Source organism: Accipiter gentilis, chromosome W (genome assembly GCF_929443795.1).
Source record: "Accipiter gentilis chromosome W, bAccGen1.1, whole genome shotgun sequence".
Classification (NCBI taxonomy): Eukaryota; Metazoa; Chordata; class Aves; order Accipitriformes; family Accipitridae; genus Astur; species Astur gentilis.
In genome coordinates this window covers 6,648,444-6,674,986 of record NC_064918.1, presented here as the reverse complement: position 1 = coordinate 6,674,986, position 26,543 = coordinate 6,648,444, and the positions used below count along the sequence as shown (strand labels likewise).

The window sequence follows — 26,543 nt, the reverse complement described above, 5'->3', positions numbered from 1 at the left end:
GTGGCGGCTAAAATCTTTTCGCATGTCACGCAACTCACTCATGGATAGAGATCGGGTAATTATTTCAGGTTCTGCCTCTACCTCCTGTTCTCGCGATGACCCTGGTTCATCTTCATCTCTCGCTAAGCGAACTGATTTCTTTGTGTGTTTCTTTTTCTGTACAGGGGCGACTGATACTGGCACAGGCTGGTTCTCTGGTTCAGCTGCAGTGTCTGTCACCGGGGTAGGGGTAGTCATGGTACCTGTTGTCGTGGTAGGGGCAGCCACGGTGCTTGTTGTCGGGGTAGGGGCAGCCACGGTGTCTGTTGTCAGGGTTTGGGTAGCCACGGTACATGTTGTCCTGTTTTCCATCTTTTCCCCCTTTTCCCCCCGAGGGTGCTGCATAATATCAAGCAGTGTTTGGTAGATATTGGCCAGAGCCCAGCACAGTGCAGCGAGTTGTATGTCTTTGGAATAGCCACAGCATTTTTCTTTCAAATATTCTGTCACTTCATAAGGGTTCTGTAGTTGTTCGGGAGTGAACTTCCAAGTCACTGGCGGTGAGAAGTTCTCTAGATACTTGCCCATATGCTCCCACATGCCGTGCCACCCATGAGTCTCCAGCTTTGGGGGAGATCTCTGAGTGGTACTCTTAAAGAGCGTTTTTGTAGCCCTAAACAAGACCTGAAACATATTCAGGAGGCATAGCACTAACAGCACACTGGCTTGCGCATCCCAAGGATATTCAAAATTCTCAAAAGCTGTTGTAATTAGTCGGAAGGAGAAGAGGGAGGTGAACGGACGGGGGGAGGTATCCCCCCCTAATTTCCCCATGGATTGGGTGTAATTACCAATAAAATCCGACAGAAGGCGCCCAAAGTATGGAAATGATATCACTGCCTCATACAGATACCAGCTTAACCTCATGACCAGTGATGTAATCATTTCATAAGTCGACATTGCCCAGTACAGCAAAATGATAATCCCAATCACTCTCCCAGAAATGAGATACGCAAGTACAGGCAATACATAGAGCATATAAGAGCTTACAAAACGCCACCATATAAACAAATGAAACAACATTGTGACTAACATCTATATATCTAAGAAATGCGTTTGGCAAATTTGTTTCAACACGCTCTGGCCAGCTCTGTCGTTATCTCAACCCTTCTGCCCCACGTTGGGCGCCAAAAAGGACTGTCGTGGTTTCAGCCCGGCCGGTAACAAAGGACCACGCAGCCGCTCGCTCACTCCTCCGCCCCCCTCCGGTGGGATGGGGAGGAGACGGAGGAGAGAAAAGGAAAAGAAACTGGAACCTCGAGGGTTGAGATAAAGGCAGTTTACTGGGACAAACACAAAAGAGATTACAACAACAACAACGGCACTAATGAAAAAAGGTATACAAAAAGAGTGATGCACAGTGCAACTGCTCACCACCCGGGACCCGACGCTCCGCCACTTCCCCCACCGAAAAAAACAGAGACCACCCCCCGGCCCGCTCCCCATTTATATACTGGGCAGGATGTCACATGGTATGGAATAGCTCCTTGGCTAGTTCAGGTCAGCTGCCCCGGCTATGCCCCCACCTCCCAGGTTCCTGTAAAAATTAACTCTATCCCAGCTGAACCCAGGACACTATTCCAAAGACATACAACTCGCCTCACTGTGCTGGGCCCTGGCCAGTATCTACCAAACACTGCTTGATATTATGCAGCACCCTCGGGGGGAAAAGGGGGAAAAGATGGAAAACAGGACAACATGCACCGTGGCTACCCAAACCCTGACAATAGACACCGTGACTGCCCCTACCCCGACAAGAAGCACCGTGGCTGTCCCTACCATGACAACAGGTACCATGACTACCCCTACCCCGGTGACAGACACTGCAGCTAAACCAGAGAACCAGCCTGTGCCAGTATCAGTCGCCCCTGTACAGAAAAAGAAACACACAAAGAAATCAGTTCGCTTAGCGAGAGATGAAGATGAACCAGGGTCATCGCGAGAACAGGAGGAAGAGGCAGAACCTGAAATAATTACCCGATCTCTATCCATGAGTGAGTTGCGTGACATGCGAAAAGATTTTAGCCGCCACCCAGGTGAGCACATTGTTACCTGGCTGCTCTGATGCTGGGATAGCGGGGCTAGTAGTGTGGAATTAGAGGGTAAGGAAGCCAAGCAGTTGGGATCTCTGTCTAGGGAAGGGGGCATCGACAAGGCGATTGGGAGAAAAACACAAGTCTTCAGCCTCTGGAGGTGACTTCTGTTAGGTGTAAAGGAAAGATACCCCTTCAGGGATGAAGTTACATGTCACCAAGGCAAGTGGACCACCATGGAGAGAGGTATCCAGTACCTGAGAGAATTAGCCGTGCTGGAGGTGATTTACAATGATCCAGAAAATGCGCAGTCACCCACAGATCCAGATGAAGTCCAATGCACACAACCCATGTGGCGGAAGTTTCTACAAAGTGCACCACCAACCTATGCCAACTCATTGGCAGTAATGTCCTGGAGAGAAGGCTATGGACAAACGGTGGATGAATTGGCTGTCCAACTCCGGCAATACGAAGGGAGTCTCTCTTCCTCCCTACGGGCCTGTGTCTCAGCTGTAGAGGAGTTGTCCCGAGAGTTCCAGCAATTCAAAGTGGATCTGTCCTCCTCCTCACCTGTACAGGCCCGCATCGCAGTTATTGGGAGTAAGCGTTCCTCTGCCCAAGAGAGAGGAGAGAGAAAGTACACTCGACGGGCTAACCTGTGGTTTTACCTGCGTGACCATGGAGAGAACATGAGGAAGTGGGATGGAAAACCCACTTCAGTCTTGGATGCACGGGTACAGGAGTTGCGAGAAAAAGCAACCAGAAAAGAGAATTCTTCTTGGAAAACTGCTGCTCCAGTTTCCCGTGAGCAGTCCCCCAGACGCAGTAGATGGGCTGATCTCATTTCTGATCCCCTTGAAGGGACTTCCGATTTACGTGTGCAGAAAGTGAGTAACGGATATTCTAACCAGGATTAGAAGGGCCCTGCCTCCAGCCAGGTGGAGGAGAGGGACAACCGAGTCTACTGGACAGTGTGGATTCGATGGCCTGACACATCAGACCCACAGGAGTATAAGGCTCTAGTGGACACTGGTGCACAATGTACCCTAATGCCATCAAGTTATAAAGGGGCAGAACCCATCTGTATCTCTGGTGTGACAGGGGGATCCCAAGAGCTAACCGTATTGGAAGCTGAAATGAGTCTAACCGGGAATGAGTGGCATAAACACCCCATTGCGACTGGCCCAGAGGCCCCGTGCATCCTTGGTATAGATTATCTCAGGAGGGGGTATTTCAAGGACCCAAAAGGGTACCGTTGGGCCTTTGGTATAGCTGCATTGGAGACGGAGGAGATTGAACAGCTGTCTACCCTGCCGGGTCTCTCCCAAGACCCCTCGGTTGTGGGGTTGCTGAAGGTTGAAGAACAACAGGTGCCAATTGCTACCACGACGGTGCACCGGCGACAATATCGCACCAACCGAGACTCCCTGATCCCAATCCATAAGCTGATTTGCCAACTGGAGAGCCAAGGAGTGATCAGCAAGACTCACTCACCCTTTAATAGTCCCATATGGCCCGTGCAGAAATCCAATGGGGAATGGCGACTAACAGTAGATTATCGTGGGCTGAATGAAGTCACGCCACCGCTGAGCGCTGCTGTGCCACATATGTTAGAGCTTCAATATGAACTGGAATCAAAGGCAGCCAAGTGGTATGCCACAATTGACATTGCTAATGCATTTTTCTCCATTCCCTTGGCAGCGGAGTGCAGGCCTCAGTTTGCTTTCACTTGGAGGGTCGTCCAGTACACCTGGAATCAACTGCCCCAGGGGTGGAAACACAGCCCCACCATTTGTCATGGACTGATCCAGGCTGCACTAGAAAAAGGTGAAGCTCCAGAGCACCTGCAATATATTGATGACATCATCGTATGGGGCAACACGGCAGAAGAAGTTTTTGAGAAAGGGAAGAAAATAATCCAAATCCTTTTGAAGGCTGGTTTTGCCATAAAAGAAAGTAAGGTCAAGGGACCTGCGCAGGAGATCCAGTTCTTAGGAGTAAAATGGCAAGATGGGCGTCGTCAGATCCCTGTGGACGTCATCAACAAAATAGCAGCTATGTCCTCACGGACTAATAAAAAGGAAACACAGGCTTTCTTAGGTGTTGTGGGTTTTTGGAGAATGCATATTCCAAATTACAGTCAAATTGTAAGCCCTCTCTACCAAGTTACTCGGAAGAAGAACGATTTTAAATGGGGGCCTGAGCGACGACAAGCCTTTGAACAGAATAAGCAGGAGATTGTTCACGCAGTAGCTCTTGGGCCAGTCCGGACAGGACAAGATATTAAAAATATGCTCTACACTGCAGCTGGGGAGAATGGCCCTACCTGGAGCCTTTGGCAGAAAGCACCTGGGGAGACCCGTGGCCGACCTCTGGGGTTTTGGAGTCGGGGATATCGAGGATCCGAGGCTCGCTATACTCCAACTGAAAAAGAGATCTTGGCAGCATATGAAGGAGTTCGAGACGCCTCAGAAGTGGTTGGTACTGAAACACAGCTCTTCTTAGCACCCCGACTGCTAGTGCTGGGCTGGATGTTCAAAGGGAAAGTTTCCTCTATGCATCACGCGACTGACGCCACGTGGAGTAAGTGGATCGCACTGATCACACAGTGAGCTCGCATAGGAAACCCCAGTCGCCCAGGAATGTTAGAAGTGATCACGGACTGGCCAGAAGGCAAAGATTTTGGAATGTCGCCAGAGAAAGAGGTGACACGGGCCGAAGAAGCCCCACTGTATAATAAACTGCCAGAAAATGAGAGGCAATATGCCCTGTTCACTGATGGGTCCTGTCGCATTGTGGGAAAACATCGAAAGTGGAAGGCTGCTGTATGGAGTCCTACACGACTAGTCGCAGAAACTGCTGAAGGAGAAGGTGAATCGAGTCAGTTTGCAGAGGTGAAAGCCATCCAGCTAGCATCAGACATTGCTGAAAGAGAAAAGTGGCCAGTGCTCTATCTCTATACTGACTCGTGGATGGTGGCAAATGCCCTATGGGGGTGGCTACAGCAATGGAAGAAGGGCAATTGGCAGCGCAGAGGTAAACCCATCTGGGCTGCCGCACTGTGGCAAGATATCGCTGTTCGGATAGAGAAGCTAGTAGTAAAAGTACGTCACGTAGATGCTCATGTACCCAAGAGTCGAGGCACTGAAGAACATCAAAACAACCAGCAGGCGGATCAGGCCGCCAAGATTGAAGTGTCTCAGGTGGACCTGGACTGGCAACGTAGGGGTGAGCTATTTATGGCTCAGTGGGCCCACGATACCTCAGGCCATCAGGGAAGAGATGCAACATATAGATGGGCTCGAGATCGAGGGGTGGACTTGACCATGGACACTATCGCACAGGTCATCCATGAATGTGAATCATGTGCTGCAATTAAGCAAGCCAAGCGGCAAAAACCCCTGTCACATGGAGGGCGATGGCTGAAATATAAACAGTGGGAGGCCTGGCAGATTGACTATATCACACTCCCACGAACACGCCAAGGCAAGTGCCATGTGCTTACAATGGTGGAAGCAACCACTGGGTGGCTGGAAACATACCCTGTGTCCCATGCCACTGCCCAGAACACTATCCTGGGCCTTGAAGAGAAAATTTTATGGCAACACGGCACCCCAGAAAGAATCGAGTCGGACAACGGGACTCACTTCCGAAACAACCTCGTAGACACCTGGGCCAAAGAACATGGCATTGAGTGGGTGTATCACATCCCTTATCACGCACCAGCCTCCGGAAAAATTGAACGGTACAATGGACTGCTGAAAACTACATTGAGAGCGATGAGGGGTGGAACTTTCAAGCATTGGGATACACATTTAACAAAAGCCACCTGGTTAGTTAATACTAGAGGATCCGCCAATCGGGCTGGCCCCGCCCAACCAAGAGTTCCACATACTGTAGAAGGGGATAAAGTCCCTGTAGTGCGCATGAGGAGTATGTTAGGAAAGACAGTCTGGGTTACTCCTCCCTCAAGCAGAAGCAAACCCATTCAAGGGGTTGTTTTTGCTCAAGGACCTGGGTACACCTGGTGGGTGATGCAGAAGGATGGGGAGGTTCGATGTGTACCTCAGGGAGATTTGATTTTGGGAGAGAATAGCCAGTGAATTGGGCTGTATGATATTTAACTGCTAAATAACCTGCCAATGCATGTCATTGTATCTATAGTGTCTATATGCCATATCAAGGGTATTATTGTGAGAATTATCCAAATGACTACAGGATGGACTTTTGAAACTGAGCCAAGTACAACAGCAATAGAACTTGAACTGGCACCCACCAATTTCCTCAAGATCAACATCTTCGACCTGCAGACCAGGGGCATGAGTTACTAGCCACAAGTTCCAGAGGCAGCGTACAACAACCCAACATCTCACACCATCTCTCTGTTATCCGGAAGAACTGTTACAACAGATAGAGCCCCAAAATCGATGGACACATTAGAGGGATAGCCCATAGGCTAAAGGAACACCGTGTGTGTGTGTGCGAGGTCAGGGGGTGGAGTCCATATACTTATATATAAGACAAGGAAAGTTGTAGTGGTTGATTGGGTAAAAAAAATGTAAGATCTGGGCATGACGTAGATGGTATAGAATAAGGGGTGGATAATGTCCTGGGTTCAGCTGGGATAGAGTTAATTTTTACAGGAACCTGGGAGGTGGGGGCATAGCCGGGGCAGCTGACCTGAACTAGCCAAGGAGCTATTCCATACCATGTGACATCATGCTCAGTATATAAATGGGGAGCGGGCCGGGGGGGTGGTCTCTGTTTTCGGTGGGGGAAGTGGCGGAGCGTCACGTCCCGGGTGGTGAGCAGTTGCACTGTGCATCACTCTTTTTGTATACTTTTTTTTCATTAGTGCCGTTGTTGTTGTTGTAATCTCTTTGTGTTTGTCCCAGTAAACTGCCTTTATCTCAACCCTCGAGGTTCCAGTTTCTTTTTCTTTTTTCTCCTCTGTCTCTTTCCCATCCCACCGGAGGGGGGCGGAGGAGTGAGCGAGCGGCTGCGTGGTCCTTTGTTACTGGCCGGGCTGAAACCACGACAAACACACATATAACCTCAACCATTAAAGATCACAGGAACGCGTCCCTCCCAGAATCCGGTGGCCGGATCACTGTACATTATTTTAAAATGAGGCAGGGTCGTTGCGTTATTAAACTTCAGATTTTGATGATGTACAACCACTGGCCATTCTTCTCGATCACCCATCAAACACAAATAATTCAATGTGAAAATTGTTCAATACAGTCTCTGCTGTGCATCGGTTTCTGTTCCCTTTTGTTTGTTCAAATAGTCCTTTAATACTTGATGAGTACGTTCTATGAATCCTTGCCCTGTTGGTGAATGTGGAATTCCTGTGGTGTGCTTAACACCCCACTTCAACAAAAATGTCCTTAATTTTTGACTAATGTACGCAGGCCCATTCTCTGTTTTGATTTGCTCAGGTACTCCCAATACAGCAAAACAAGCAAGCAAATGTTTACAGACATGATGTGCCTTCTCACCAGGCAAGGCAGTAGCCCATATCATTTTTGTACAGGGATCAATGGTGACGTGCACATACTTTAAATGCCCAAATTATGGAACATGCCTGACGTCCATTTGCCATAATTCAAACGCCTTTAACCCTTTTGGGTTTACTCCTTGCCCTATTCCTGCACCATGGTTCCAACATTTAGGACAAGCTTGGATAATAGAGCAGGCTTCGTTTTCTGTCAACTCAAATTGCCTTTTCAATCCTTTAGCATTTTAGTGAAAGTTTTCATGACTCTGTCTGGCTTGTTGGAATTTGTCTACAGGAGGTTGTCATGGTTTAACCCCAGCCAGCAACTAAGCACCACGCAGCCGCTCACTCACTCCCCCCTCATCCAGTGGGATGGGGGAGGAAATCGGAAAAAAAGAAGTAAAACTCCTGGGTTGAGATAAGAACGGTTTAATAGAACAGAAGAGAAGAAACTAATAATGATAATGATAACACTAATAAAATGACAACAGTAGTAATAAAAGGATTGGAATGTACAAATGATGCGCAGGGCAATTGCTCACCAGCCGCCGACCAACACCCAGCCAGACCCCGAGCGGCGATTCCCTGCCCCCCCCACTTCCCAGTTCCTAAACTAGATGGGACGTCACATGGTATGGAATACACCGTTGGCCAATTTGGGTCAGGTGCCCTGGCTGTGTCCTGTGCCAACTTCTTGTGCCCTGGCTGGGCATGAGAAGCTGAAAAATCCTTGACTATAGTCTAAACACTACTGAGCAACAACTGAAAACATCAGTGTTATCAACATTCTTCGCAAACTGAACTCAAAACATAGCACTGTACCAGCTACTAGGAAGACAGTAAACTCTATCCCAGCTGAAACCAGGACATTAGCGAAGGATGAAGATGAACCAGGGTCATCACACGAACAAGGGGAAGAGGCAGAACCAGAGGTAATAACCACCTGATCCCTATCCTTGAGTGAGCTGCAGGATATGTGAAAATATTTCGTCCACTGTATAGGTGAGCACATTATCACCTGACTACTTCAATGCTGGGACAATGGAACTAATAGCTTGGAATTAGAAGGTAGGGAAGCCAAGCAGCTGGAGTCGCTTGCCAGGGAAGGTGGCATTGACAAGGCAATTGGAAAAGGGACACAAGCCATCAGCCTCTGGAGGCGACTCCTGTCAAATGTGAAGGAAAGGTACCCCTTTAAGGAAGATGTTATATGTTAGTCAAGAAAGTGGACCACCATGGAAAAAGGTATCCAATATCTGAGGGAATTATCCATGCTAGAGATGATTCATTATGACCTGGACAACCCACAATTACCCAAAGATCCAGACGACATCCAATGCACACGACCCATGTGGCGGAAGCTTGTACGGAGTGCACCATCATCCAATGCCAACTCACTGGCAATAATGACCTGGAAAGATGAAGAGGCACCGACAGTGGAGGAAGTGGCTCGCCAACTCCATCAATACGAAGAAAATCTCTCCTCCTCCCTACAAGCCTGCAATTCGGCCATAGAGAAGCTGTCCAGGATGTCCAGCAAATCAAAGATATGTCCTAGTCCCCACCTGTAAGGACCAATGTCTCAGATATTAAGTGAGTGTTCCTCTGCCCAAGAGGGAGAATATAGAAGGTACACACCACGAGGTGCCCTGTGGATTTACCTATGTGATCATGGAGAGGACATGAGGAAATGGGACGGAAAACCTACCTCGGTCCTATATGCATGGGAACATGAGATGCGAGAAAAAACCACCACAAAAGGGGATTCTACCAGGAAAAATGCTGCTCCAGTTTCCAAACAGAGTAGAAGGGCTGATCTTATTTCTGATCCTCTTGAAGGGAATTCTGAGCCAATTTTACGAGAAGTGAGTACTGGATACTCTGACCAGAATTAGAGGGGCCCTGCCTCCAGCCAGGTGGAGGAAAGGGATAACCGGGTCTATTGGACTGTGTGGATTCGATGGCCTGGCATGTTAGACCCACAGGAGTATAAGGTTCTAGTAGACACCAGTGCACAGTGTACTCCAATGCCATTAAGTTATAAAGGGGCAGAACCCATCTGTATTTCTGGTGTGACAGGGGGATCCCAAGAGTTAACTGTATTGGAGGTTGAAGTAAGCCTAACTGGAAATGAATGGCAGAAACACCCATGCTACCATGACGGTGCACCGGTGGCAATATCGCACCAACTTAGACTCTCTGATTCCCATCCACAAGTTGAATCACCAACTAGAGAGCCAAGGAGTGATCAGCAAAACTTGCTCACCCTTTAATAGTCCCATATGGCCCGTGCGAAAGTCTAATGGGGAGTGGAGATTAACAGTTGACTATCGCGGCCTGAATGAAGTTACGCCACCGCTGAGTGCTGCTGTTCCAGATATGCTAGAACTTCATTACGAGCTAGAGTCAAAACCGGCTAAGTGGTATGCCACAACTGACATTGCTAATGTGTTTTTCTCAATCCCACTTGCAGCAGAGTGCTGTCCACAATTTGCTTTCACTTGGAGGGGCATCCAGTACACTTGGAATCGATTGCTCCAGGGGTGGAAACACAGCCCCACCATTTGCCATGGACTAATCCAGACTGCACTGGAAAAAGGTGAAGCTCTGGAACACCCGCAATACATTGATGACATCATTGTATGGGGCAACACGGCAGAAGAAGTCTTTGAGAAAGGGAAGAAAAGAATCCAAATCCTTCTGAAAGCCAGTTTTGCCATAAAAGAAAGTAAGGTCAAGGGACCTGCGCAGGAGATCCAGTTTTTGGGAATAAAATGGCAAGATAGACGTCATCAGATCCCCAATGGACGTGATTAACAATATAGCAGCTATGTCTCCCCCAACTAATAAAAAGGACACACAGGCCTTCTTAGGTGTCGTGGGGTTTTGGAGAATGCATATTCCAAATTACAGTTTGATTGTAAGCCCTCTCTATCAAGTGACCTGGAAGAAGAATAATTTTAAATGCGGCCCTGAGCAACAACTAGCCTTCGAACAAATTAAATGGGAGATTGCTCATGCAGTAGCTCTTGGGCCAGTCTGGACAGGGCAAGATGTTAAAAATATGCTCTACACTGCAGCCGGAGAGAATGGCCCTACCTGGAGCCTCTGGCAGAAAGCACCTGGGGAGACCCGAGGCCAACCCCTGGGGTTTTGGAGTCGAGGATATCAAGGATCCGAGGCTCGCTATACTCCAACTGAAAAAGAGATATTGGCAGCATATAAAGGAGTTCAAGCTGCCTCAGAAGTGGTTAGCACTGAGACACAGCTTGTCTTAGCACCTTGACTGCCAGTACTGGGCTGGATTTTCAAAGGGAGGGTCCCCCCTACACATCACACGACTGATGCCACGTGGAGTAAGTCGGTCACACTGATCACACAACGGGCTCGCATAGGAAACCGCAGTCGCCCAGGAATTGTGGAAGTGATCATGGACTGGCCAGAAGGCAAGGATTTCGGAATGTCGCCAGAGGAGGAGGTCACAAGTGCTGAAGAGGCCCCACTGTATAATAAACTGCCAGAAAATGAAAGGCAATATGCCCTGTTCACTGATGGGTCCTGTCGCATTTTGGGAAAGCATCGGAGGTGGAAAGCTGCTGTATGGAATCCTACACGATAAGTTGCAGAAACTGCTGAAGGAGAAGGTGAATTGAGTTAGTTTGCAGAGGTGAAAGCCATCCAGCTAGCGTTAGATATTGCTGAAAGAGAGAAGTGGCCAGTGCTCTATCTCTATACTGACTCATGGATGGTGGCAAATGCCCTGTGGGGGTGGTTACAGGAATGGAAGCAGAGCAACTGGCAGCGCAGAGGTAAACCCATTTGGGCTGCCACACTGTGGCAAGATACTGCTGTTCGGCTAGAGAATCTGGTTGTAAAAGTACATCATGTAGATGCTCACGTACCTGTTGAGGATTTCTTGGCTGGGCGAGGGCATGTGAGCAATCCAGCCATTAGGTGGGAATGAAGCATAAGTTTACAAAGTGCTGGAGCAGACAAGGACGCTGTGCCCTTGTATGCTGGGGAAAAGGAAGATAAGAAGAGCCTGACAAACAAATCCCGGATGCCGAAGAATGAGATACGTAACTGCTGGACAGCTCGTGAAGAAGCTTGCACAGCCAATAGAGGATAAGATAGTGTTGCGTGAATCGGGGTATTGTACCAATTAGAGTATTGTATAAGGCGCGTGCACAAGCGCATAAGGTATATAACTGTGCTAAAAGTTGTAGTAAATGGACTTCACTTGATCACATTGGTCTGTGTGTGATTTCCCCTGTGGATCCTCCGCAACATTTGGCATCCGAACAGGGACTCTCAGATCAGCACTTTATCGTCTCTATGAGAATTTCTGGTGCAGCTGAACTGACGAGCAAGCGGAGGAGCCGGCTGAGAGTGTTCCTGCTGCCCCAGCAGGATGACATGAGCTTCAGCTAAGCTGGGACGTGCGTAAGTTTGAATCTCGCCCTGAGCTGGGAAAACGAGGAGATGCGCAGAAGCTTGAATCTCGCCCTGATTAGGTGAGCGGTTGGAGAAGTAGATGGGGTTGGACAAAAGGCAGGAAGCAGTCCTAAAGCTCCTTCGTTATTTTCTCTCTGAGAGAGGACTGAAATTCGATAATTCTGTGTTAAAGGGGTTACTTTTATGGGCCTGGGAGAAAGAACTTATCCTGAATGTAAATGTTGAATTTGAAGAAGCGACCTGGGATAATATAGGCGAGGCGCTGTGGGACGCTACTAACTGCAAGGGGGGTAAGGTAAAGGAGATGAAAAAATATGCAGCGCTCGGGAAAGTAATTCGAGACATGCTGGAGACAATGAGGGCGGACCGGGAGGTAGCCGCCGCTGCCTGCGTCGGTGACCCCCTCTGCTGCCTCCACGGCTGCCGCGTCAGCCTACCGCACTGAACTATCTCCACCTCCCCTAACATCCATTTCCGTTAACGCTAAGACGCCTGCACAGACGCAGCCTTTGCCTATACCCAGCCAGGCTGTTGGCGCCGAAAAAATTCCCCCGTCAGTTACTCCACAAGAAACAGGGTAATTAGAGGGGGCCAATTGTCGCCCGACAGATCCGAAGCCGATAGACTCGGGGGTGACTAATGTGGATAAACAGATTGCGGGGGAGAGGGAACCATCTCCATCGGGTAGTGCGATGGAAGAGCTAAGGGAGGTGGTGAACCAATTACAAAAACTGACAGTACGGTCGGAAGAGCTCCTAAGGGAGGTGGTGAACCAATTACAAAAAATGACAGTACAGTCGGGAGAACCAGAAGTGAGGGAGAAACGTTCATCCTCCCCAAAGGGTGAACCGAGAAGGCAAGAGAATGAAGATTCTGGCCGTATACCAGTCCCGCTCCCTCTCCCCCTCTTCTCGCCACCCCGTCGGGCACGTCCCTCGGCCCCTCCCCTCCCGCCCCCTCCCCTGCCCCCTCCCACCCCCTTCTCCCCGCCCCCTCCCTCCTCCCCTCCCTTCCCGCCCCCTCCCTCCTCCCCTCCCTTTCCGCCCCCCCCTCCGCCCACTTGCAGCGGCGCGTGTCAGCCGGCTCTGGAGTGGCCGCCGCCAGGCGCGGCCGCGGCTGGCCCCCGGGCAGAACCATCCGCGCCCCCGCCACCGCCCGTTAATCCATCCCGCCTCTCGGGACCAGAGACGGTGAATCCAACTGCGCCCGCGATAGACGCGGAGCCGCTTGTAACAGCTGCTGCAGAAGAAAGGCAGAGACATTGGAGGGGAGTAATAAAAGATGCCATTATAGAAGGGACTATGCTCCAAGCATTCCCAGTTATTGCACCAAATGGACAGAAAAAACGGGAAGCATTTGACTGGAAGGTCATTGAGAAATTAAAGAATGCTGTGAATCAGTACGGAATCAAATCTGCGTTAACTCACCAAATTCTGCAATTCATTTTTTCTGCTGATACACTAATACCTCAAGATATTAAACAGCTAGCACAGTTGGTTTTGACACCCGCAAAAATGTTAGTGTTTTTCCAGCAGTGGGAGACGTTCTGTGATAGGGAACAAGCAACACCACGACAACAAACAGATCCCTTATGGGGAGTAACCACGCAGATGCTGATGGGTACGGGACCCTTCGCATCAGGGAACGCTCAGTTACAATGTGTCACTGAGGTTCATCATCTATCACAGATCTTGGCGTATCAAGCTTTTCTTACCATACCAGACAATATGCGCAGCCATGCTTTTACCCAGGTGAAACAGGAGTATAACGAACCTTTTGCACAGTTTTATTAACAGACTGCATAGGGCAATCTATGACCACCCTGACATGAACGAGGGCATGAAAGAAAACATGTTCAAAATACTCGCTTTTGAAAATGCTACTGAAAAGACACGCAAAGCACTGTGTAATTTGCCGAAAAATGCAGACGTCGTTGATATGATAGAATACATGGATTGATCAGTGGACTCACAGAAAGTAGCCTATGTTGCCACAGCTCTACAAGGAGCTACAAAGAAGCATAAGGCCAGTAAGACACCCTTGGTCAAGTGTTTTAACTGTGGCAAACATGGTCACATTAGGAGCAAATGTACAGTTACTGCTAACAGTAAGTGCTGCAACAAGTGTAAGAAAGATAACCATACCACCAAGAATACAGGAAGAAGGGAAACTTTACACCGACCACGAAGGCCCCTCGCACAATGACACGAATGCAAGGGGTTTGGGCTGCCAGCCCTCAGGCAGCCTCGCAACCACCAGATCCACCACTGCAGGAAGCTCCAGAGTGGATGTGGAAACCGCAGTAGACATTACGTTGATGGATGCAGGGGTACACTTGGTGGATAGCAACATAAAGGGACCATTGGGATTCGGGCTTAGTGTATTTTAATGGGACGATCTTCAACAGCTCTAAAAGGAATTTTGGTAGTCCCAGGGCTTACTGATACAGATTTTTGTGGGACTGTGAAAATTATGATTCATGTTTTAATCCCTCCTGTTTCTATTCCTAAAGGTACCAGAATAGCACAATTAGTTCCATTCAGGTCGTGTGTTCCAAACCCAGGTGAAGTACAACATGGAGATGGTGGATTCGGCTCCACAGGGAAACCGCAGGTATACCTAGCCATGGACATCAAAAAATGTAAACCAGAAAAGGTAGTGCAATTGGAAGGGCCTGATGGAGTTGTCGTCAAGAAACCAATGACATTCGATACAGGAGCTGATTTTACGATTATTTCACGACGCATTTGGCCTCCATCATGGCCAGTGATCAATCCAAATTTTGGCGTTTGTCCTGGTTTCAGCTGGGATAGAGTTTACTGTCTTCCTAGTAGCTGGTACAGTGCTATGTTTTGAGTTCAGTTTGCGAAGAATGTTGATAACACTGATGTTTTCAGTTGTTGCTCAGTAGTGTTTAGACTATAGTCAAGGATTTTTCAGCTTCTCATGCCCAGCCAGGGCACAAGAAGTTGGCACAGGACACAGCCAGGGCACCTGACCCAAATTGGCCAACGGTGTATTCCATACCATGTGACGTCCCATCTAGTTTAGGAACTGGGAAGTGGGGGGGGCAGGGAATCGCCGCTCGGGGTCTGGCTGGGTGTTGGTCGGCGGCTGGTGAGCAATTGCCCTGCGCATCATTTGTACATTCCAATCCTTTTATTACTACTGTTGTCATTTTATTAGTGTTACCATTATCATTATTAGTTTCTTCTTTTCTGTTCTATTAAACCGTTCTTATCTCAACCCAGGAGTTTTACTGCTTTTTTTCCGATTTTCTCCCCCATCCCACTGGATGGGGGGGAGTGAGTGAGCGGCTGCATGGTGCTTAGTTGCTGGCTGGGGTTAAACCACGACAGCGTTGCAGGGATAGGGGGCACACAAGCCACCTTAGTAAGTCAGCTACTGATTACATTTGTGTTCCCCAATGGTGAACACATTACGATGCGTCCCTGTATCATGACTACCCCAACTCAATTGTTTGGCCTCATAGGCCGTGATTTATTGAGCCAAATGAAGGCAATGTTAGTGACCCATCCTTTTTAGGAGCGGTCACTGAGGGATAGCCAATCCTGAAAATTAGCTGGAAAACAGATGAGCCTGTTTGGATTGATCAGTAGCCGCTAAAGTCTGACAGGCTGCTAAGAATACAAGGGTTAGTTGAGGACCAATTGAGAGCGGTACATATTGTTCCTTCTACTAGTCCATGGAATACACCAATATTTACCATTCCCAAGAAAAGTGGGAAATGGAGACTGTTACATGATCTCAGAGCTGTGAATGCGGTGATGCACAGCATGGGAGCCCTGCAGCCAGCTTTGCCATCTCCAGTTATGCTTCCTGAAGAAAGGGATTTCTAATTATAGATTTAACTATACACTGAACAGCACTGAACAGCTGTCTACCCTGCCTGGTCTCTCTCAAGACCCTTCGATTTTGAGGTTACTGGGGGTTGAAGAACAAGTAGTGCCAACTGCTACCACAATGGTGCACAAGCGGAAATATCGCACCAACTTAGACTCTCTGATTCCCATCCACAAGGTGATTCGCCAACTGGAGAGCCAAGGAGTGATCAGCAAAACTCGCTCACCCTTTAATAGTCCCATATGGCCAGTGCGGAAGTCTAATGGGGAGTGGAGATTAACAGTTGACTATCGCAGCCTGAATGAAGTTACGCCACTGCTGAGTGCTGCCGTTCCAGATATGCTAGAATTTCAATACGAACTAGAGTCAAAGGCAGCCAAGTGGTATGCCACAACTGACATTGCTAATGCGTTTTCCTCAATCCCTCTGGTAGCAGAGTGCCATCCACAATTTGCTTTCACTTGGAGGGGCGTCCAGTACACTTGGAATCGATTGCCCCTGGGGTTGTGTTTCCACCCTACCATTTGCCATGGACTAATCCAGACTGCACTGGAAAAGGGTGAAGCTCCAGAACACCTGCAATACATTGATGACATCATCATATGAGGTAACACGGCAGAAGAATTCTTTGAGAAAGGGAAGAAAATAATCCAAATCCTTCTGAAGGCTGGTTTTGCCATAAAAGAAAGTAAGGTCAAGGGATGTGCACAGAAGTGAGGAGATTGAAGTAGACGGACGCCTGAAATCTTGAAAGCAGACGACCCTTTATTGCTAAAACACACACATACTTATAGTCACATATTCTGCAAAGTCACTGTCCACGCGCACAAGCATAGAATGTGAGTGGTTATATCGACACTGTCCAAGCGCATAAACACAAGATATAATTGGTTATACTAACTCTGTACACGCACATAAACATAGGACATAATTGGTTATACCAACTAAAACATGCAAAACTTTTCTCAGTCTAATTGGTCAAGATAAACTGCCGAATTGAGGTTCTTTGTGCCAAGTTCCCTTTATTGTGGAATGTGCACCTGTGTTCTTCTAATTGGCATCTTTCTTTTTTTGTCTTCTTGTTTATTCTGTTCAAGGCCTTCTAAAAGCGTCTGGAATGCTCTTGTGACCGTTAGCTAAATATGTGTCCACAATTCCCCCTTTTTTGTTTTTTGTCAATTAATACAGACTTACTTGATCTATCAATTAATTTTTAAACACATTGCAACCTACAAGGCACACAAAATACAAAAAAAACCCACTAGAAGATAAATCAAAACTATCTTAACTAATGATTTAAGAACAGCTCTATTTTGTAAGGTTGAGTGTCTAATACTATCTATATCTAACAGTACATCAGATAATACTACACCAATCTGTATTCAGGGACCCCCTATTAAACCTGTGAAAAAAGGATTGCTTGGTGTTACTGTACTGAGGCATAAGCAATCTTGTCCGATCACGTCAGCCAGAGTTATCCAGATGTTTTCTTTGGTTTGTGGTGGTATCCATGACTACGTCCATCCGAGGACTGTGAGGAAGATGGACCATCCGTACATTCTTGTGCCATCTTGCTCCGCAAGCTTAGCCCAGCAATCGGGAGGTGCCAGCTTTACGTGGGCGTCCCCACGGAGGCAACAATAGCCTTGCCGTACACCAGCCCAATGCTCTTCGGAAAATCCCGGTTTTTATACACTTGCAGAGGAGCAGGTTTCAGCACACGTGGCCAGCGGGTGCCAAAATCCGCCTCAGTTGCATCATGGGGAGACTATGACGCATGCACTCACTGGCCAGGCACGCTGCACGAGTCATAGCCATCCTGTCTATTGGTTCATGGGCTTTGTGATGCGGTTGCAATGCACAGAGAATCTTGACCTGTCATGTTGGCCAAGGTGACCCACACGTTAGTTTTTGGCTGAGGTGGTATTCATATTGCCGCACCATGTAGGATGTTCCAGATGATGATGGTCGTACAAATTGAGCGGGAGTCCATTGTGGGCCTGCATCTGTGGAAACACAAGCATAATCTCGCCCCCAGGTTATTAATGAAAATGGACCTTCCCATTGCCCTGTTTCTAGATTCTTAACTAAGACCATGACCTTACCTCTAATTTTAGCTTTAGCTAATTTTTGTTGTGGAGAGAGATTCCCTACTCCCCCTTTTTGTATCTCGTCAATTAACACCTGCTGTATTGCCCTTTGCAAAGATCTATGAACACAAATAATTAATTAAACACAGTAAAAGCAACATTATACCTAATAAAATACATAAGAATAAAAGACTGTTCAGGTAATGCCAATGACACACAAAAAGAGGTTTGATTAATAGCTTTAGCTAGTGACACCCAAACATTCTTACTGTCCCACGGCATATCAATCACCGGTGTCACTGTCATGCTGCTTACTACATTCAGTGTGTTCCATATCAATCTCAGCATAAGGTTTTGTCCATTTAGTTGGAATCCACTTTGGCCCATTTTCTGTAATGACACAAGCATAACCTCAGCCCCACGTTATTACTTTAAAAGGTCCCTCCCATTGCTGACGCTCAATATTTTTAACCCAGACTTTCCACCCATTATCAATATTTTGAATCCCACTATTCATTGTTTGAAAATGCCAAACTACAGGGGGAACAACTGACTCTCCACGCAGAGTCAAAAAATTCATCACATATATTGCTTTCATGAGTCTATTTGAAGGAGGTTCCCCTAATTCCCCCATTTTTTGTTTTTCCAAAAAATCTTTTAATACTTTATGAGTACGTTCGATTATAGCTTGACCTGTGGGAGAATGAGGAATGCCGGTAATATGAGTAACTCCCCATTGCTGAAAAAATTCCTGAGTCCGTTGTGCTATAAAACATGGTCTGTTATCTGTTTTTATCTGGGCTGGGACACCCATTACTGCAAATGCTTGTCGTAAGTGTATTTGTAGATGTCGACTTGTTTTGCCCGCAAGTGCTGTGGCCCATACCATCAAGGAATATGTATCAACAGAAACATGAACATAACACAATTTTCCAAAAGCTGGTACATGAGTCACATCAGTCTGCCACAATTGCAAGGATTGCAGACCCCTAGGATTTACAGCACCATCTCCATGCCCAGATAATTTCTGGCACTCAGCACAGGATTGAATGATGGCTTTGGCATCTGCTATAGAAATTTGAAACTGTTTGGCTAATACTTTTGCTGGTTGGTGGAAAAACCTATGAGCTCCATGTGCCTGCAGAAGTTTATTGGGGGGTGGCCCAGTCCATACAGGATTAGCTAGTAAATCAGCTCCTTTATTCCCTTCTGTGATCCATCCAGGCAACCTGGTGTGACTTGGCACATGCATTATGTAACACTTTGTCCGTTGGTTTAACAGAAATAGCAACATCTTAAATTTTTCAATGTGATGTTATCAATTTCTTTCAAATAAGCCCATCTCAAACGTTTTACTACACCTACCACGTATAAAGAATCAGCAATAATATTGACCTCATCATCCTGCACCTTTTTAAATACTTCTATTACAGCTTGAAGTTCCACCACTTGGGGGGAGCCTTCACATGTGACAATGTGATTTTTCCATACCTGACCTTCTTTCCAAACTACTACTGCCTTTCCTGTTTTTCCACTGTCATCCGTAAATACTGTAGGACCATCAGTAGGTAACTCTGCACACAATTCTTTTTCTTCTAGTTGTATATTCTGTAGCAAGGTAAACATTTTGTGTGCAGGAAGATGAATGTCTATCTTTCCTTTGAAATCTGCAAAAGCAATTTGTAAAGTTAGGCTATTCTGTAGACACCATTGTAAATAGCCTTGAGTCAAAGGAACGACAATCGTGTGTGGTTCTTGCCCACAAATCTCAATAATCCGATGTCTCCCCTTTATAATTAATTCTGAAATAATTTCAATTCAAGAAAATATGGTTTTTCGGGCCTGGTGAGCTAAAAAGATCCATTCTATTATTAACAAGTCCTTGTGACTCCCCTCCCATTGATATATGATCCCGAGGAGTTGTTTTTCTCGGTTTAAAATGCTAAGATTAATGTCAAGATTTTCTTTAATCCTAAAAGCCTGACTCTGGGATATTATATCTGCTATCTGTTGTAATGCTTGTTTACCTTGAGGGGTCAATTACCGAAGTGCCGTTAAGGTAGTGTCGCCTCGTAACATTTCAAATAAAGGGGTCAGAAGCTCATTATCTATTCCCAAGTGTTCGAACCCAATTGATTGTCCCCAGTAATTTTTGCACATCATTCAATGTTTCAATCTTGTCTGTAATTTCCAGTTTTTGTGGAACTATAGTTTTTTCTAAAATCTTCCAGCCTAAATATTTCCATGGTTGCATTTTTTGTACCTTTTCTGGTGCTATTTTTAAACCAAAATTAGACAATTGTGTAGTCAGTTCTTTGAGCTTTTCAGATAACTCTCTTTTCCCTGCTATCAAGATATCATCCATATAGTGATAAATAATCAAGTCTGAATTTTGTTGTCTAAACCCTCTTAGAGCTTGGGATACATAGGACTGGCATATGGTTGGAGAATTTTTCATTCCTTGTGGCAGAACTACCCAATGATAACGTTCCATGGGTTCCTGTTTGTTTATGGTGGGGATAGAAAAGGCAAATTTTTCTGCATCTTTCAAGTCTAAATATATTGTAAAGAAACAATCCTTTAAATCAATAATCAAAATGTTCCATCCTTGTGGAATCATAGTAGGCGTGGGTAACCCTAATTGAAGGGCTCCCATATTTTCCATTACTTCATTTATTTTTCTTAAATCATGCAATAGTCTCCATTTCCCAGATTTTTTTGGAATGACAAAAAGTGGTGTATTCCAAGGGCTCGTGGTATTCACCAAGTGCCCTTGTTCCAATTGCTCCTGTACTAACTGTTTCAAGATGGCGACCTTAGATTCAGTCAGTGGCCATTGATCTACCCAAACTGGTTCCTCTGTTTTCCATTTCAGTTTTAGGCATGGTTGCCCGTCAATGGCCGCGCCACAAAATTGTCCCCTGTACTAAGCACACATCCCATTTGACTTAATGCATCCCTACCTATCAGGTTCATAGGGATATTGGTTACATAAGGTTTGATATAAGAAACTGAATTTTGACAAATCAATTGGATCATATATTTGCTTTGTCGAGTTTTTGATAATCCTCCCACACCAAACAGTTTCGAATCCATCTCAGAAAGCTCCCAAGTGACAAGCCAGTCCTCCCACGACAGAACCATTACATCTTCTCCAGTATCCACTAATGCTTGTAATTTTATTTTTTCTGGCCTGTTCTTTGCATTTTGTAACTCTACTGATATACTAGGTTTTGTTTTATCGATCTCCATTGACCACATAATTTGAGCTTCTAATCCTGTAGATCCAAACCCTGCATTGCCACACTGTTGATTAACCTTACATGGTACATTTGCTTTAAAAGGGACTAGCTGTGCAATTCTGCTTCCTTCCTGTATCGATACTGGTGGAGATGGTGTCCAAATCATAGCATAAATGCGACCTGTGTAGTCTGCATCAATCACCCCGGGAAGCACAAAAATTCCTTGTAATGTTATACTAGACCGTCCCAACAACAGGGCACTAAGCCCATTACCTAATGGTCCTTGTGCGTTTACTGGCACATGGTGTACCTGAGAGTTCCATAGCAGAATGGTTTCTATTGTTGAGACATCCACTCCGGCACTTCCAGCTGTTCGGGCTGGCAATTCTGCCAGACATCCTTCTTGGCGCCGTTCTGGAATCCTTTCGGAGCTGTTGGGGTCATTGCACCACTCCTCGCACTCTTCTTGTAGTTTCCCAGCGACGGGGTACCTTGAGGTGGCAGAGCTACACCTTCATTTGTGAAACGAGATCTACATTGGTTAGCATAATGTCTCCCTTTATGACAACGAGGGCATATTTTAGGCCCAACTTCCACTTTGTTTCGCCCCTCTTTACACTGAAATTGCAAATGTCCCAGTTGTCCACATTTATAGCATTTCTTATTTTTTGTATCCATTCGCATGGCTACAGCAAAAGCATTGGCCATTAATGTAGTTTTATGCTCCAAAGACCCAACTTTGTTACAGGCCTCTATCATATCTACTAGTGTCACTCTTCCTGGCATCGATTGTAATATTTGCATTTTCCACGGCCAATTTTATTATCAATGCTTCTTTGGCATCAGCATTATCTATTTGCTTTTCAATAGCATCTTGCAAACGATCAATAAAGGACATATAAGGTTCTGTATTACCCTGCCTTATACTTGTAAATGATTGTTCTGGCTTTCCAGCTTCAGGCAAGGTTACCATTGCCTTCAGAGCTAAGGAAGCTGATTCTTGTAATGCTTCCACCGGTAGCCTTGCTTGCCTATTAACATCTGCAAAGTCACCAGTCCCCATCATTTGCGCAGCAGTGATCATATACCACGGATCTCCTTCTGGGCGGTCGAAATTTCTTAGTGCTGCTAAATCACATAATTCTGCCCATTTCACCTTCCATAATAGACGCTGAGTCGGGGTTAAAATCATTGTAGCCAATTGTGTACAGTCAAAGCCCGTTAAAATTTGACCAGAAAATACATTCTCCAATAATGCCTGACTAAACGGAGCAGACAGTCCATTAGCCATTACTGTTTTCCGTACTTCTTTTATTAAATCCCAATTGAAAGGTTGCCACACGTTTGGGGCATTCTGCCTGACTGTAACTGGAAAAGCCACAGGATTTAGACCTTTGGTTAACATTTTATCATTTAGGTCCTTCCATCATTTTTTTTATAGCTTCTCCTGGGGATGTATCTGCCTCATAGGGAGATGCAGAGGGGATAGGTCTCTGCTCGAGAGGCAGGTTACTTAAAGGTTGATCGCTGCCTCCATTAATGACATCTCCCTTGGTGTTTAATTCATCATCACTGTCCAAATTATTTACCACCTCGCCACCCACACTTTCCTTTTTTTCCAAGGCTTCTTCAATTGAAATTTTTGCACCGGCAGCCACCTCCTTTTCTGCCTTAAGGGCTTTCAACGTTTCCAGCACCAATCTCCACGTAGCAGAGATTTTCTGAGCCTTCACGTCCCCACGCGATACAAAGTCCCAAATTACTTTTCCCATTTCTTCCCAATTTTTAACTTCAAAGACTTCTACATTCGAAGTGGGGGCACCATGGTCCTTAAGCCACTTCAGCATCATACGTAAAGTATTTGAATCATACTTAATCCCTCTCATGGAGATGATATGCGAAAGCATTCGTACAATTGCCCCTTCTTCCACAGACATCTGGGCACCCATTTTAATCCTTCTAGCCACTCACCTTACTTCCAAACGAGCAGGGTGATTGATCTCCCGGGAGAATTTTGTCCGCTCAGTCCAGCTGGCTAGATGATCGTTCGGCTAGAGTCTCCTCCGGATGCACCTCCAGCAGTTCCAGTGTTTTCTCGGCCTGCAATCATGTCGGGGTCACCATTTGAGGATATTGAAGTAGACGGACGCCTGAAATCTTGAAAGCAGATGACAGACAACCCTTTATTGCTAAAACACACACATACTTATAGTCACATATTCTGCAAAATCACTGTCCACACGCACAAGCATAGAATATGATTGGTTATATCGACACTGTCCACGTGCATAAGCATAGGACATAATTGGTTATATCAACTAAAACATGCAAAACTTGTCTCAGTCTAATTGGTCAAGATAAACTGCCGAATTGAGGTTCTTTGTGCCAAGTTCCCTTTATCATGGAATGCGCACCTGTGTTCTTCTAATTGGCATCTTTCTTTTTTTGTCTTCTTGTTTATTCTGTTCAAGGCCTTCTAAAAGCGTCTGGAATGCTCTTGTGACCGTTAGCTAAATATGTGTCCACACAGAAGATCCAGTTTTTAGGAATAAAATGGCAATATGGACATCGTTGATCCCAATGGATGTGATCAACAAAATAGCAGCTATGTCCCCACCGACTAATAAAATGGAAGCACAGGCCTTCTTAGGTGTTTTGGGCTTTTGGAGAATGCATATTCCAAATTACAGTCTGATTGTAAGCCCTCTCTATCAAGTGATCCAGAAGAACGATTTTAAATGGGGCCCTGAACAACGACAATCTTTTGAACAAATTAAATGGAAGATTTTTCATACAGTAGCCCTTGGGCCAGTCTGAGCAGGACAAGATGTTAAAAATGTGCTGTGCTGACAATTGTCAGCCCCAAATATGGGCTGCAGGGGGGCAACCTGCCTCACCATGGTCTTCACCATGGGCTGCAGGGGAATCTCTGCTCCGGTGCCTGGAGCACCTCCTCCCGCTCCTTCTTCACTGGCCTTGGTGTCTGCAGGGTTGTTTCTCTCACATGTTCTCATTCCTTTCCCTGGCTGCAGTTTCTGTGCGCAGGAACTTTTTTCCCCTTCTTAAATGTTATCACAGAGGTGCTACCACCATCGCTGATTGGCTTGGCCTTGGCCAGCAGCAGGTCTGTCTTAGAGCCAGCTGGCATTGGCTCCATGGGACATAGCGGAAGCTTCTAGCAGCTTCTCTACAAAAGCCACCCCTGTAGCCCCCCCAGCCACCAAAACCTTGCCACGCAAATTGAATACGCTAGCTCAGAACCCTCAGGAATTATACCAGGAACATCATTCTATTTTGGAAAGGAAGAACGGATACCTATCAATGATCTGAAGGAGGACATCAATTGCACCCTCAGTAAGCTTGCCAACGATATCAAGTTAGGAGGGAGGGTTGATCTGCTCGAGGGTAGGAAGGCTCTACAGAGGGATATGGACAAGCTGGATCAATGGGCCGAGGCCAATTGTATGAGGTTCAACAAGGCCAAGTGCTGGGTCCTGCACTTGGGTCACAACAACCCCATGCAACACTACAGGCTTGGGGAAGAGTGGCTGGAAAGCTGCCCGGCAGAAAAAGACCTGGGGGTGCTGGTTGACAGCCGGCTGAATATGAGCCAGCAGTGTGCCCAGGTGGCCAAGAAGGCCAATGGCATCCTAGCCTGTATCAGAAATAGTGTGGCCAGCAAGAGCAGGGAGGTGATTGTCCCCTTGCACTCGGCACTGGTGAGGCCGCACCTTGAATACTGTGTTCAGTTTTGGGCTCCTCACTACAGGAAAGACATTGAGTTGCTGGAGCGTGTCCAGAGAAGGGCAACCAAGTTGGTGAAGGGCCTGGAGCACAAGTCTTATGAGGAGCAGCTGAGGGACCTGGGGTTGTTTAGTCTGGAGAAAAGGAGGCTGAGGGGAGACCTTATCGCTCTCTATGACTACCTGAAAGGAGGTTGTAGCAAGGTGGGTGTCAGTCTCTTCTCCCAAGCAACAAGCGATAGGACTAGAGGAAACGGCCTCAAGTTGTGCTAGGGGAGGTTTAGATTGGATATTAGGAAAAGTTTCTTCACTGAAAGGATTGTCAGACATTGGAACAGGCTGCCCAGGGAAGTGGTTGAGTCACTATCCCTGGATGTGTTAAAAGACCCAATGCGTAGATGTGGCACTTCAGGACGTGGTTTAGTGGGCATGGTGGTGTTGGGTTGATGGTTGGAGTTGATGATCTTAAAGGTCTTTTCCAACCTAAACGGTTCTATGATTCTATGATTCTGTGCTCCAAATACAATTTTCTGATCGGCTTTTCTCTCACCTTACAGCTTTTTCCTCTAGAACCTGGTATCCTAATTTACTTATGAAAGTGTAAAAAGCATTAATAAACACACACACACTCCCATCCACCCCCTCCCCCCCTAAGTATTCTCTCTGCTCTATTCACAAGGCCTGTTGCCTTGTCATAGGAGGAAATCAGGTGGCTGTGACATAATATGATCTTGACAAAATCATGCTGGCTGTTACTCATTTCTTCATTTCCTTCTAGGTGTAAAGGAATATTTTGTTTGATTGTACATGCCAGGATTTTTCTGGGAATTGAAATTAATCTGCTTTGACCTTTACTTCCTTTTCAACAGGTACAAGTACAAGGTTTGTCCCTTCCCAGCACTTTCAATACCATATCCATCTTCTGCAAGTTCACAGAGATAACCAACAGATTTTACCAGCATTCTTTGGATAATGGAGTATTACATATTAACAGAGCTGCTGAAAGGTAAATATTGTGAGTGTACAAAGATTATGACAAAGCTAAATGCAGAAGAGCTCCTACTTTTTGGTATACTTACATTTGACAACTGTTCTACAGTACTTACCATAACACCACTTTACATAGCTACTCCTACAGAAGCTTGTGTCTTATCTGATATTATCAAGCGTTCTGTTTTACACTGACTAGCCTTTCTTAACTATATATTACAAAGATTTTGAAAATTGGGGTAGCTGAGAAGTGCTGAATTATTAATAAAAAAAGAATGTGGAGGGACAACTCTGCTTTTTCAAGTATGTATAATCTCCTTCAAAAGTTCAGTAAATAATTCATTTTTCATTGTGATTGAGGAATAACACAGGAATATTCTGCCATTCTGCCAGGTACCATATGTTCAAAGATAAGCCTTGAACAATAATCTAAGGGTGATGCAACCTTAGCTAATGTAAGGATGTGCTGGTTTTGGCTGGGATAGAGTTAATTTTCTTCACAGTAGCTAGTATGGGGCTATGTTTTGGATTAGTGCTGAAAACAGTGTTGATAATACAGAGATGTTTTAGTTATTGCTGAGCAGTGC

General features: G+C 46.2%; 1 protein-coding gene across 1 annotated transcript in view; it reads left to right on the top strand.

The window, feature by feature from the left end:
* Positions 1-11,679: 11,679 nt before the first annotated feature.
* Positions 11,680-26,543, top strand: part of LOC126035348 (uncharacterized) — a 247,848-nt gene continuing 232,984 nt past the window's right edge. The window contains exon 1 of the mRNA XM_049793882.1: positions 11,680-11,772. The gene's annotated coding sequence lies outside the window, so the exon portion shown is untranslated. The remainder of the gene's footprint in view (positions 11,773-26,543) is intronic.